This window comes from Falco naumanni, chromosome 3, assembly GCF_017639655.2.
Source record: "Falco naumanni isolate bFalNau1 chromosome 3, bFalNau1.pat, whole genome shotgun sequence".
Classification (NCBI taxonomy): Eukaryota; Metazoa; Chordata; class Aves; order Falconiformes; family Falconidae; genus Falco; species Falco naumanni.
Window position 1 is genome coordinate 35425823 of NC_054056.1, and position 13933 is coordinate 35439755.

General features: G+C 40.6%; 1 protein-coding gene across 7 annotated transcripts in view; it reads right to left on the reverse strand.

Annotated features, from left to right (window-relative positions):
* The window catches only part of TSNARE1 (t-SNARE domain containing 1), a 506791-nt gene that overhangs the window by 167373 nt on the left and 325485 nt on the right, over positions 1 to 13933 (reverse strand). The window lies entirely within an intron of this gene.

Here is a 13933-nt window from a genome sequence, read left to right on the forward strand (position 1 = left end):
AGATGTCTAATTCAGGAGCTCAGAATAGGAAGCCAGCTGTTCCACACTCCCTCTAAAAGCAACAGAGTGAAGCAGGCACCTTCAGACAATGGTTCAGCCCACATAACATCAAGATCACAGAATGCCTTGGAAAGATGGGATTTATAAATAAAGGCAGGAGGGTCTCATTTCGTTTTTCGTTTCAGAGTCTTGGGGTTGTATGCATTGCGTGCTTTCCCAGTAATAATAAAGAATTAAGCAAGGTATATTCAGTTATATGAATATATGGCATTTATATTCCTTTTAGGTCAAAGAAAGAGGAACTTGAAGAAAAATATGATCATGGCATATTCTGTTATATAAGTGTGATAGCTGAGATCAGTTGTTATTACATCCTTATACTGCTAAACATTCAATAATATACCCTTTCTCTTTTAAAGAGACAACTGGGAAGACAGTCAGGGAAAGGGAGATTATGAGTAGAATTTAAGATTACTTTGCTTAGAAGAAAATAAACTCACCTGTATTAAATCAGCAAATATGACCTGCATAGTGAATCGAGCTCTATTCTACTTCCATTAATGGCAATGAGAAGTGTGCCTTTGATATCAGTGAAAGCCTGAAGTTACAGATTATTTCCTCTTCTTTAAACTACTTAAAAAAAATGTTTCAGGAGCAGAGTAATGCCCTCTGGGACAGACTCTAAAGAGTAAAGAAATACAAAAAGAGTTTATTTTTTTTTTATATGTTTCAGATCTGTGTAAGAAAAAAGTCTTTACAGTAAAAAGAACGAATGCAAGAATTGTTTCTCATAAACGGACAGCACTGTTCCTATAAAAATAAAAAAAAGAATGATACATTGTCACTCACTAGGGAGAAAAAGCAAGCTATGGAGAATATACACAAGATGGACCCACTAAAAAAGGAGCTACTGCAGTATTGATTGTGACATAAAAACTGCTATTAATCTTTGACCCACTGTATAAATTGTTTCTTCTAAACAGTCACCTTAAAAAATGTAATAATCAAGTTGTGGTTTATGAAGAGGACCTGGTTCCTTTAGATGTTTCCTGGTCTTCTAAAATCATTTCACAGAAGATCTTAATCACAATCTGCTCCACAAGTCAACCCAGTACCAGTCCAGGAAGGTATCTGGACAGCAGTAGTACAGCCTGGCATTAAAACTGTCTCCCTGCACGAGCACCAGTAACCCATCAGCCTCCCCAAAGTCTACTCAAGGCACTCTGCATTTTTTGTTGGCCTTTTCTGTTCCACTGGGCCCTCCAGGACGAGCTTCTATCGGACCAAAGAGAACTTTGATGTTTGTACCAGTAGAATATGAGAATGTTCACCTGGTGGTGGGCATCTAGCGTTTGCTTCTTAAACTTGGAGACCTCGTGTTTGTGGTGCTGAGTACTTTGGCACGAACACCTTTCAAAGACTGAGGAAAGGAGGAGGAAGACAAAACCAATCTGTGGTACTCCTAGCTCTTAACGCTTCCATCCCAGCTGGCAGAGACATCACAGTTGTCTTCAGAGGCACTCATGTGTAACAAAGCACTTTCCTTGCCTGCACGTGTGGGGTCACAGTACCAGAACATGAATTCTCTATGTTTTACCAACACAACAAGAAGCCCCCGGCAGCAGCGCACTGAAGGAGAAGTGCTTTCCTTGTCATCGTACTTGTGAACTCAGGACAAGCATTCAGGAGCTTTGTTTCTCCTTGCACTTTTTGTGGATAAAAATGTCTTTACATGTTGCACACTATGCACTAAAGGGATTGCTTTGTCTTTGGAGCACATGCTTGGAGAGAGTTTGATGATGGACTTTCACCAGAACCTAGAAATAATTTAATGAAATGCATGTGGTTTCCTGATGTTGACAAAAAATTAGTTAGATACAGTACACAGGAACACAGAAAAAGATATGCTGGTGCCGATGTTAATTACTGATGGCCTCTGTAGGACCATCAACAAGAAGACAAGCCATGACAACTGGTTGTACTAGGTTGTAATTTTAGCAAAAAAGGTGTTAAAATCTTAATTCCAGAAAACCGCACACATTTACACTACCTGAGCATCAACTTTAGAGGCTAAAACTAGCCCAGGGTTAGATTTTCTACATACACCAAAACAATCTTTATAGACATCAGAAGACTCATGCTGCCAGAAGTCTGAGCAGAACCAGGCAAATGGTACTTTCCATATTCAGGAGAAGATTTTCATTTGGACGAATGTCTGAAAGAAGCTTCTCCCCATTTACCAAGAACGATAATAAGACTTATCAAGTGCAACCTCAATCTCCTACATTTTTAGATTAGTTGAATTGCACTGAGATCACTGATGTAAGTTTTCATTACATCAGTGTTAATTGTAATTTAGAAGTAAGCCTACAGAACGTGTTAGCTAATGATTTGTCTATCAAGAAATACAAACAACAGTAATGATAAAGACACTATTGTAGAGCCTACTAAGAGAGAATTAATAACTGGTTTACTTGGCAGGACTGCCTGCAATTATGACTACCTAGGAATATTTGTGGGACACATTGGACAGTACTGTTTCTAGGGAAAAAATATAAGAGGTCCATGAAATTATTTTATCCTGTAGCAAAAAAGCTTAACTGTCACAAAAGCACTAGGGCCTAATGAATATGTATGACCTATGTCTCTTTTGGCCACGTATGTTTCTGGTTCTTCATAAGTTTCATAGCCTAATTCAATAGGTTCTACATATATCCCTCTCTTTGCCTGAATGAATTGCAAAAAAGGAAGCAACTGCACCAAACCCAATTAAATATTAACTTCCTACAAAACAAGTGCAAGGCCCATCTGAATGTTTTCAAGCTTCCTCTGTTTTAACAGTCTACAAAGATTTGGATATATCTCTCTCTGTAGCTGCCAGTCTTTTGTTGACCAGAGGGTCCACAGGGAGTCTACAGCTCCAACTTTGCTCTTCTGTTAGATAACAAAAATCTACAGCAAGCTGTCTCTGTGTCAGACAATCTGTGTCCAAAATATCTGCTTTATGTTAGACAAGATTTACAAATATGTATAAGTCACTGATTTTTAGCTTGTTATGTCCCAGTTTGTTTTTTTTTTTTTTTAAAAAAAAAGTAAATTGTAGGATTTTCACTGTAAGTTTCTCTAATTAGTAACTAATGTTTACTATATTATGATCAACAGCCAAGAGGTAAAATTAGTTCTCCTGATGCTTTCTAACTATCAATCATAATTTAAAGAACTGGCACGCTTGATGTTAAGAGTCCAATAAAAATATGATGAATAATATTTAGCATTATTTTTTCCCCTCAAACTTCTCTACAACTATTAGCATATAGCTATGTACTGGGTGTCTCTGTCCAGGAATTGACACAAATCTTCTGTGGGAAGAGGCCATGGGCTGCCCTGTGCTTGACACAGCCAGTTCCATCCCTTTAAACCTGACAGTTCTGCCAACTTTCCACCCAAGCTTTTTCCCCCACTTACCACCAAGTCTGTATCTAAACCACTTCAGCTGCATGTATCCATACTGGACATGCTACACATCCTCACATATACTGTGGCATATGAAGGCACAGATCTCATGTGAGATCTTTTATTGTATATACAGGTGCTGGTGATACATAATCCCTTAGCCACCCAAGTTCCGCCCTGGAACATGCCTACACGCAGCAAAGCATCTTTGCAGCCAGCTCACACCCCACTGAGCTGTTTACTCCCTCCACGCTCACCTGAGGAGCTCTCTTCTTCCCAGATCAGGATTTAAGCTGGGGGGGGCTTTGGGCAGCCCCTCATTGGGAGGCTTTGGGCAGCCCCTCATTGCAGACAGGTGTGCACAGAACTGGTTTGCAGGTGAGCTCAGAGAGCCAGACTGAGTGTGAGTTGTTTCCTCACTACATTTTAAGGCATCATCACTCTGCAACCTGGCACCCAGACAGCGAAAAAAGCCTTTTCATTATTTTCACACCCAGGGCTCAGAAGCAAGCAGGAAAAGCGTGCTGAGATTTCAGAAAGAGCATACACTTAGCATACACTTTAATGTCTAAGCTTTTATTTTAGTCATGGTAGAACCACTCAACTACCCCCATAAAGACATGGGAGTGAATCACATAGCTCCAAAGTACACATTCACTGGGAGGCCAGCTGAATCTTCTTCCAGTCTCTATTGACTGCATTGAGTTGGCCACACACAAGTATCCAGTGCCATTTGAGATGACCTCCAGCTGCAAGCCCAGGAGCCCACAGGTTTCCTGTAGCAGGAACTACTCATATCTGTCAGCCTTACATGTCTATTTAGGATTCCCAAGTGCATCTCAAATGGCCCTAGATGCTTGTTTAGTGCAACTGAATTGTACCATCTGTATCCACCAGACACAAATGGGAATTTAGACACTCAAATCAGATGTAGGTCCCTGCAGAGCAGACAGGTGTCTTTACTTCAAACTAAACCCAGCCAAGCTTTCTCCGTGTCTTTACTTCAAACTAAACCCAGCCAAGCTTACTCCTTTAGCTGTTAAGGGAAGCACTGATACATGTCATATTATTGTGGAACAGGTCTGGACATTAAAAACAGATTTTCTGAGGCCTACATCCACTCACTGTGCCATCTGATTTAAAAAGCCAGTGAGAGCTATGCTTGGTCACCATACTGCGTGTGAGAACATGATGAGGAAGCCTATCACTCACAGAAATGCACATACACATCAACTCAGTCAGGAATACAGGAATGGCTGAATGCTGCCAAAGACTGGGCTGAGCTGCCCAGCCTGAACTCATAACAGTGATGTAGAACAAACTGAAGAGACAGCAGAGATGACCACGCAAAAACAAGCTATGGCCTAGCAGCGGCAGCTCTTTTCCTATAATCTTCCAAATAAGGACAATCCTTCTGTGATAGAATTGTAGAAAATGTTTCTCTGAAGACCAGGAAGTCAAGCCTTTCTCATCACTTTTGTCTAAAGAAATCCTTTATCCTCAGAATGAAAGGTATGCAATTACTTTTTTGAAGTAAAGAGAAAACCCATTTTGTCCCACTGATCTCCATGCTTTTAATTCTTCATTCCAAAATGTCTTCAAGAGCTTTGGGTGTTGCTGAAGTCAGATTTAGTGAGAGTATAATTCACTCTCTTTTATCCTCTCGAACATAAGTTGTACTTAACAATTCCTGTTCTCCACTTCTGATAGTGCCAGGCCACGACCTGATAGCTGTACAACAAATGTGTCCTACCAGGCCTGTGATTTCTTTCAGGAATATGGAAAAGACCTTTGATTAAAGTGCTTCAGGTTCTGTCAAAATGGAAAGAAAAGCAATTTAATCTTCTGTAACTTCTTTCTCCCTACATATAATTTTCCCTTCATGATCAATATAGTTATTAAAACACAATAAAGGCATAAGAATTTACTTTCTCAGCTACTTCAGACCGTTTGAGATGCCCCAGGTTCCCTGTAACATTTAAACAGAGCTGGCAGAGGTGACTTGTGATTTTGGGAGGCGCAACAGACTTCCACAGGGGAAGCCAGAAACACAGCAGGATTCTTCACTCAGCACAAAGGGATACTAAATATTTATTTTTAGGCAAAGAAATCAAACCCTAGCTGCCTAGTAGTTAAGCACTTTTTTGAAGGTACTTGTCTATCAGCATGAAGGCAAGATGTTCACCTACAGGGTACTCCTCATCACAGACTAAGGCACTATATCTAAGAGAAGCAGGATGAACCGTCTTCCAGAGGTAGGTGCAAAGGAAGCTGAGCTTGTGGTACTAGCTGCCTAAATTTTAAGTACCAAGTCAGATGAGATAACACTACACTGACTATGGGTCCCTGCACTGTCCCTATGATAAAGATGAGCTGATAAACTGATGCTTATGACAATCAAATAAAAGATCAAGGCACAGAAATCAGAATATAACTCCCCATACTAGAATTCAACTATTAGTTTCACCGTGTCTTTGCAAACCAAGGTGGCATCTTTACTGAAATTTATTGTCAAAACTCAGTGAAATACCTCACGAACGGTGGCACTGTTTGGATGGTGCCCCCATGCCAGAAAGGAGTCACTCAGAAAGTGAACCACAAAACACTGCTACCTGCATGTGCAGATTTCCAGCAGAGGTTTCCAGAATGAACACTGACCAAGCTTGACCATTTTGCTACTTGATGAAATCTGACAAGCTCACAGCCCAGCATAATACCTCTTCAGGCTATACAGCTGTGACTCAAACTGGGATACTTAGTTTCTGCTCCTGGTTTTCATGGATCCAGGTTAGCTATACGTTTCCAGTGCTAATATTCCTAACTTCCTGGTATTCCTAGCCCATTAAGAGGCAAGTTTAATACCATTTCTCCAAGTTTTGACCTTTGGGCAATGCAATTGATTACATATGCCGCCCTGGGCACAAGGATGACTCTAAGTGTGGTTTTCCACTCGGTAACCAAGGATTTCTGTTCACTTCTCTGTTAAATGAGGCCATTAAGAGAAATGTATCTCACTAGTTTATGCTGCTGTCAGCAAGGGAAAATTGCTTTTTAATCTCTGACCCTCAAAATGAAATTGTACCCTGGAAAGAGATTTTATTAAACAAATGAAATAGAAAAACAGAAGAGAGTATGTGATTTCCTTCTGGCATCTCTGAATTGTCACAGATCAGACTTGTTCGGCTTTCACACACAAAATCCTTGCCTGTGAAACACTGGATCCAAACCATCATGAATAATTTAACCAATATTCCCACAACTTGCCTTAATACAGTCCCAGTGCTGCATGACAAGGTGAACAACTGGTAAAGGCTACAGGTTACCCACTTATCTCACCAGCCAAAGCAGCTTCATTAGGAATGCCTCAGCACTAAATTTGCTCCTATCCCTTCTGTCGTATCCTTCCCTTCTCCTCCACTCTTGCCTTTTCCATTTCCTCCTTGAGTGATTTGTGCTTAAATAAAAAGTGAGCTCACTATAGAAAAAAGTTAGGGTTTTTTTTCCCTTCCTAAAATCCTACTGGGCACGGTTTATAACAAAAGAACGATTAAGCTACCACCTGGCGGAGTCGACTTTCTCTTTTTGATGGTACAAATGCAGAGCTGTTCAGCTGTGATCACAAATAACCTGAAAGATTTTACCTTCACATGCAAGAGCACCTACCTTCATGACTTCCAAAGCTCTAAAAAAATCCCTTACCCAATAAATATTTGATCACAGATCTATTATTTACAGAAAACAAAGATAGGTTTAAATAAATGTTATTGCTCACACCTCACTGAGGTTAAGTTGCTGCATTCATGCAGCTCATTTATCACTTGGACTGCCGCTGACTTGAACACCATTTCCTATGGTAAGCAGCTGTTTTGTAAATGGGCTGCATTACAATACAGTAAAAACCCACGCACAAACAGAAGTTGCTTCAAAATAAAACGCTTTTAAATCTGAAACCCCAGCCTGTCTTTCACAGGGAGCAAGTGAAGCAAGGAAAAAAGGAAGTGTAAGTTTTATCCCAACCACCTGCTGCTGCTGCTGTTGCTGCCTGTTTGTTGAGGGAACATAAAGGGTGAACAAATTGAATTGTTTGAAACACTGCCCTCACTCACTGGCCACAGCAGGTTGCCAAGCCAAAAGGATCCTGAAAGTAGGGGCAGGCACACAGCAATGAGTTGCTTGAAGGCTCTGTAGCAATACAGACCATGTGGGAGCATATCTGACAGGTGATCCAGGCAAACATCCCTATGTGGAAGGTTTTGAGCAAGCTGGTCCAGCAAATTAGCAGGATCATTATAAGGGAACGGAGTGTTCGAGGCAGCAGTGTTGCTGACAGCCATGCATCAACAGGGGAGGACTGAGAGATTGGAGTTGAGAGTGAAAATGAAAAGATATGGCTTAATGGGAGAAGGAAGGAGAAGAAGGAAAACAAGTACTATGGAGGAGAAATTGTTTTGAAGTTGAAGAAATCAGTTCTTAGTGGGAAGCCCAGGCAGAGATTTCAGAATGGAGCTGGTGTGAAAGTGTTGCTGCAGGCTGAGAAACAGAAAGTAGAAAGGGACTGCAAATTGGTTGGGGTTTGAGAGATTCAGGCAATTTGGGGAGGACTTCTTTTACTAACTGAAGATCATGGCATGGAATCATGAGGACTCTGGATGGCAGCAAAGTTTCCTTTTGCTGCTGAAGAGGGGGATTAAGGCTCAGTCATGTTTTTACACAGTCACTTCAGTAATGGCTTTTGCTTGGAGTCCTTACAGAGCTTCGAGCTCCTATTGCAGCTTTACTTCAGCTCCCATCACTTTCACAGGCAGAAACAGCCAAAAGAAAGAATAGCTTCATAATCCCCCAAATAAAACTTCCAAGTGATAATTACCCAAAGAAGCAGCAAACTCAGCCACACTCTCACTGGTGACAGACACAGCTAAGCAGCAGAAACATGAGGTTGATTGTATACACTGAATCTTATAGTTCGCAGTAGGCTGCCATTACATCTTGGTCATGAATCTGCCTTACGAGCATTTAGCCTCTTCTCGTCCTAGGAGATTAAGTAGTTACAAAGCTGTGTTTGCATCGAGATTTCAACCACGCCAGTCCACCACAGCTTCACAGCATGCTGAGTGGCTGTGGCAGGAGATGTCAGGGTGCAATCCCATCATATTATGGTGCTAACTGACTGTACACAGTAGTTTTAAAATGATTAGCTTTAAGCAACTTAATGGCAGCTTGTCAGCATCTTTGGGCATACCCATAGGGAAGAGGAGAAGACAATCTTCATTACCATAGTATTTATAAGGAGCGACTGCTTTAAGAGGCTGGCATGACAGGAAATTTCAAAGACTCTGAGAAGGTGATTTTTGAAACTCAAATATTTGTTTTTGTGCCTTTTTTTTTTTTTTTTTTTTAAATAATACCAATGAGATGTTTGTGCAAAAGTGGAAGCCAGTCCTTTATTAGTGGTCCCCAGGCAGTAAGATCTCTTTGCAAATGTCACAGATTTACGAGGCTTTTTTCCTTAAAGCTCCAGCCTTCAAAGTGCCCCTCTGTGTATTGCTGAAAGCTAGACCCAGGAATTGCTTCTTTGCAGGAAAAAAAACTCATTGTTCTTAGACTACACAAGTGGGTCACTGAACTATTGCTGGCCTTTATGATGCCAGTGAATCCAAATTAGCTTGACTTCCACAGAGGATACAGGGAAGCAAAGCAACCTGCATTAATCAGGGCAACACAAGCAGCTCTTCCAAAACAAATTAGCTTCAACAGTCAGCACACAGAGTCCTTCAGTCAGTGCGGCCAAGCTGAATTTAGGCCAAAACTTCGCGTCAAAAAGAGTAACTGGTTTAATATGTATCCGCAGAGTCTGCATTTGTTTCTTTTTCTTCCTCTCAATCCATCTGCAGGAAGCTATGAACAAACCAAGCAAAGTAAAACTGCTCATCTCACCGCCGCCAGTGCCTCTCTGTGATGTCCAGCCCACCTAAGCTAATCTCAAAGGCAGGTATTGAGGCCATCAGGTGTCTACATCTCCCCTTTTTTTTTTCCAATAAAGGGATGGGTGATAGGCATAGGAATAACGTTCCCTTGAAAATGTTTGTGACGTAATTGCTGTCATTTGGATTTTAATACACAAAGGAGAGAATAGACATGGCCGGAGAGGCAGTCACCAGATCTATGTCAGACATCTCCTGTGAGATGAGACAAGTTGCATGCTGGAAGCAATTCCTCCTCCTGGCTGGCACGAAGGGAGTTCAGACACAGATATACATGTCTCCACCAAACACACTCACATTTGTTCCAATAAATCCCTATCTTCCAGCGAGCAGTTTGACCCATGTTAAAACCATTTTCTCCAGGGACATTTCAGGAGACAAATCTGGGCCATTGGTATCAGATGGCAAGGGTCATTATTTCTGCTTTAGGTCTGAGAGATAGGAGACCCTCACAGAAAAAAAGAGACCCTGAAGCAAGTTTACTGCAGGAGATTACTTCTGGCTTCTCTCTGCCAGACTTGTTTGACTCTCAGTTGGTTTTTAAACTTGAATTTTCTAGTGAGAAGTAGGGCAGTAAAGTAAAACTGTCAAGTTTCTGTGACCAAGAGCAGTTTCATGTGGAAACAGGCCTCTGTTCCTCTGCTCTTGGTATCAATATCCAACATTTATGCTTTCATCTGCATTTTGATGCTGCACGTTCCTATAGATAATGCAGTGGCCCAGCTTAACTGTTACCTATAGTAAAAATAAGTTTAAGAACAAACAATTCTTCTGTAATAATTTAAAATGAGAGGGAAAATCCACTAATAATTAAAAAAAAAAAACCAAAAAAACAAAACAACACCACCAAAACTACTTCTTTCAAAGCTCTGACGGCTCCCACTAAACCTTTCACACCTATGGGATGAACCATTTTTGCTCCTGATTAATTACAAGTTCACCTACCACATTCTCTGTTGCAGCACAGATAAAGCAAGTACCTCGCACCCAGTATAAATCAAGCAGCGCTCAAATCAGAACATATACGATGATTTACAACAGCAGGGAAAATTTATGGAAATAAAGTGAATATGACATAAGAAAAACTTTTCCTGCATCATGGATAGGCATAATGGGTATTGCTACTTTTCTATATAGTCCACAGGGTCTCTGCAATATCTGACCAACACGGAGTCCCTAGTGAATTTACATGGTGAAGCAGGGAAGTGCGACTGTTGGGGGGTGAAGCCTACAGTTGAGAAGACAGACTACAGGCAATAATGACTACAGGCAATAATGTGGCTGGCTGCCAATGATGGTAACCAGCATGGACCCAGGGACCTCCTATGGCATCTGAAGACCAAGAGCATAATGATAAACTGAGAATATGTGTTTTTCTGACCTGTCTGATTCTGCCTTTTGTAACAACAGTACTCAACCCTTTTGCTGAGACAACCTGCCTCATGTAAGATGGAGAAACACAACGGCTGGAATTTTCATTTTCTGTTTTGCCTCTATGGTGACCAGCAAAGAGTTACACCTATGTCATGATGTGACCTCCATGTACATGTGCATTGAAAAAGGGGAAGATGTGCAGGCCCATGGGACAGGAGATGGCCGATGGCCGGGAAAAGAGAGGAGGGAAGCAGAATCATTTGCACAGCCACCTATTGCTCCCTTCCCCAGGCTGAGAGCAGGGGCTGGCTGCGGGCTGCACTGACCCACCCCACAGCCTTGTGTAGCTGGAAAACTGGTGACCATGACCTAACTTACCATGTGTTTCCATCACATGTTCTTTATTACCCTTGTATGGTTTTGTGAGGGGCAAGTTGTTTATTTGTTTGGGTTGTGGTTGTTTTGGGTTGTTTTGGAGTTTTTTGGTTTTTTTTTTTTCTTTGTGGATTGGTGAAGAGTTTAAATGGGGGACATGAGAATTCACACAAAGTAATAAAACACTACTGTTCGCACACACATCTCAAGATGAAGGAGAACCCTAAAAAATGCAGAGGAAAGACCTCAGCAAGAAGATATTTACATTTGTTTAAACATTTATATCATTTCAGGGAAACGAAATGCCTTATTTTGTACTAGTTAAAGAAAAGTTATTTACTGATGCTTTGCTATGTTAATGTACAAGTTGGGACTGGTGCTCCAAGTTGTATTGCTGCATTGCATTATATGCAAACATTATGTTAAATAACCAGTCATTTAATCTTCATTCCTGACAGAATTCTGTTCATTAAAGTCTACAGTAGGTCTTAAACTTGAATGTGTCAGCGATGTTGGCATTTCTGATTTCTCAATTTACGTATACATTTGTCGATATAAAAGTACTATGTACACATACACATACACATATTTACGTACATATATACATATAAATAGGAAGAAATAACAAATGTATGTAAGTCAGTCCACATCTACAGGACAATCAGGCTGTACTAGAGGCTGTAGGTAACAGCCAAATACATTAATAAATTGGCAGTTTAACAAAGGAAGGAAAACTACTCAGTAACATTTTAAACAGTCTGTGCTTTTGATCTCTGAACAGAAGAGTAGAGAGGAAATTTAAAGTATGCAAAACTATGGCAGCTTGAAAGCAGTTCACCCACAAAGATACCTGGCTGAACATTCTCCCAAACCCATCCTAGATATTTCCGAAGCAGTCAAAACCAGACATACAAGCTGAAAGAGTGACCTATATGTGCACCACATTAACTGTATGTATGCAAGTGGCACCAACATTGCTTCCTACAAAAGCCCTTCAGGGCTGCGTGATCAGGACTCTTCCTGTCCCATTATGGAGAAAATGTCCACTTTGATGTAAGATGAGCAGATATCACAGCACATAACCAAGAAGATGCCATTTGACAAAGCCCAAACAGTGGGCCAGCAATCGAAGTCACAAAAACTTCACCTCATTTTGTGCCCATATCTCAAGGAACCTTGTGAAAGCGGTGACAGATAGCAAGCTGGGGTTGCATGCATTTGTCTAGGGATCATCATCCAGCAACATACAGGGTAGCTACCTGTCCTCCACAGGCCATCTGGGTTGCACATTTTCCTTGGCCGCAGAATTTTTCTGGTATTTGTCTATAAAGGCTTGTTTCAAGGGCAAGGGAGACTCCAAAGTGTTTTCCCATGAATACCAGTTAGTACACATTTATGCCCTTAGCAGTGGTTGACTGGCTATAGCTTCATCTTGATCAACATATTTGAAGAATAAAGGACCTCCTAACTGGGCAGGCTATTTCAGCAGCTCCTGCTGGCTGAAGAAAGCAGATCCTTTACACTGTGCTGCATTCATTTTCTGCCTGACTACTCTTTGACCTTCTTAGCCAAAATTGTCATTAGCTCATTTGCAGCTTTGTGATAGGCTCTACTGTCAAGTATTAAATTTATTCTAGTCTCATTTTAGACTTCATGCAGTAAAAACGCAACAGGCTATTTTAAAAGCAAATGCGGCATTACATGCAGGGTGACACACACTGTTTTGAACAGATATACTTTTAAAACCAAAACAGAGGTGAAGACCATACTTAGGTATCAAAGTTCTACAAAAATTGTTCCTATTACCCACAATCAGCAAAGTAGGTTTCACCAGAAAATGAGCTGTAGATAATTTAAAAATCGTATTAATCCTGTTCAGTGGAATAAAATGTCTGTGGCACTTACTCCTTTGATCTAAAGTCCTGCCCCAGACCTTCAGAATTCATTGTGTCCAAGAAAGAACAAGGAGGCACTGTGTCTATTCACACAGAACTCAGCTACAGTTTGTCACAAGGCTCCAGATACATGAAACTCACTTCAGACTTCAACAAACCAATTCACAACTGAGATAAAAAGGAAACTAACAGCTTTTCTTCTGTCAATCCAGTGCAAGCAATAACAATTTTTTTCTTTGTTCACTTCTCCCTCCCCTGCCCCTTCATCCCTAGAAAGCACTGATTTTAACCATTGAAAAGTTCTCTCTGGTCAAGCTATTTTCACAAAGATTAATATGTGTGTGTGTGTGTGTTTTATTCTTGCTCCAACGTAGACAAAGAAAAAAAAGAAAACAACCCAATACTCAACACCAAAACCTCTACCCTCAAATTGTCTTTAAAAAGTGCTGAGCACCATTCCCATAGCCATTATTCACCAACCACATCATGTCTTTTGACAACTCAGTTGCTTTTGAAAAGCACTGTTGCCTGATTATAGGGAAATACTCCAATAAGAAGCACATATACACTTAAATGATGCACTTTTCATGATGTCTTTCCAAGAACAACAGTAGCTAACTGTTGAGTCTCCTACTGGGAAATGTCTTTTTAATATGCAGATCTCTTAATGACTACTCTAATGCAAACTGTCAATGCTACAGTAATTTAATCATATATCTATATATCTATATATATATAAGAAAAAAGTTTAGCTCTTAGAGTATGCTTTATCATCTTTCCAGGTAGCACAAATCCAACACAGCTGCCAAGTGTTGTCTTTAAATACTATTACTCAATGTATCTGTAGGGTTTTTT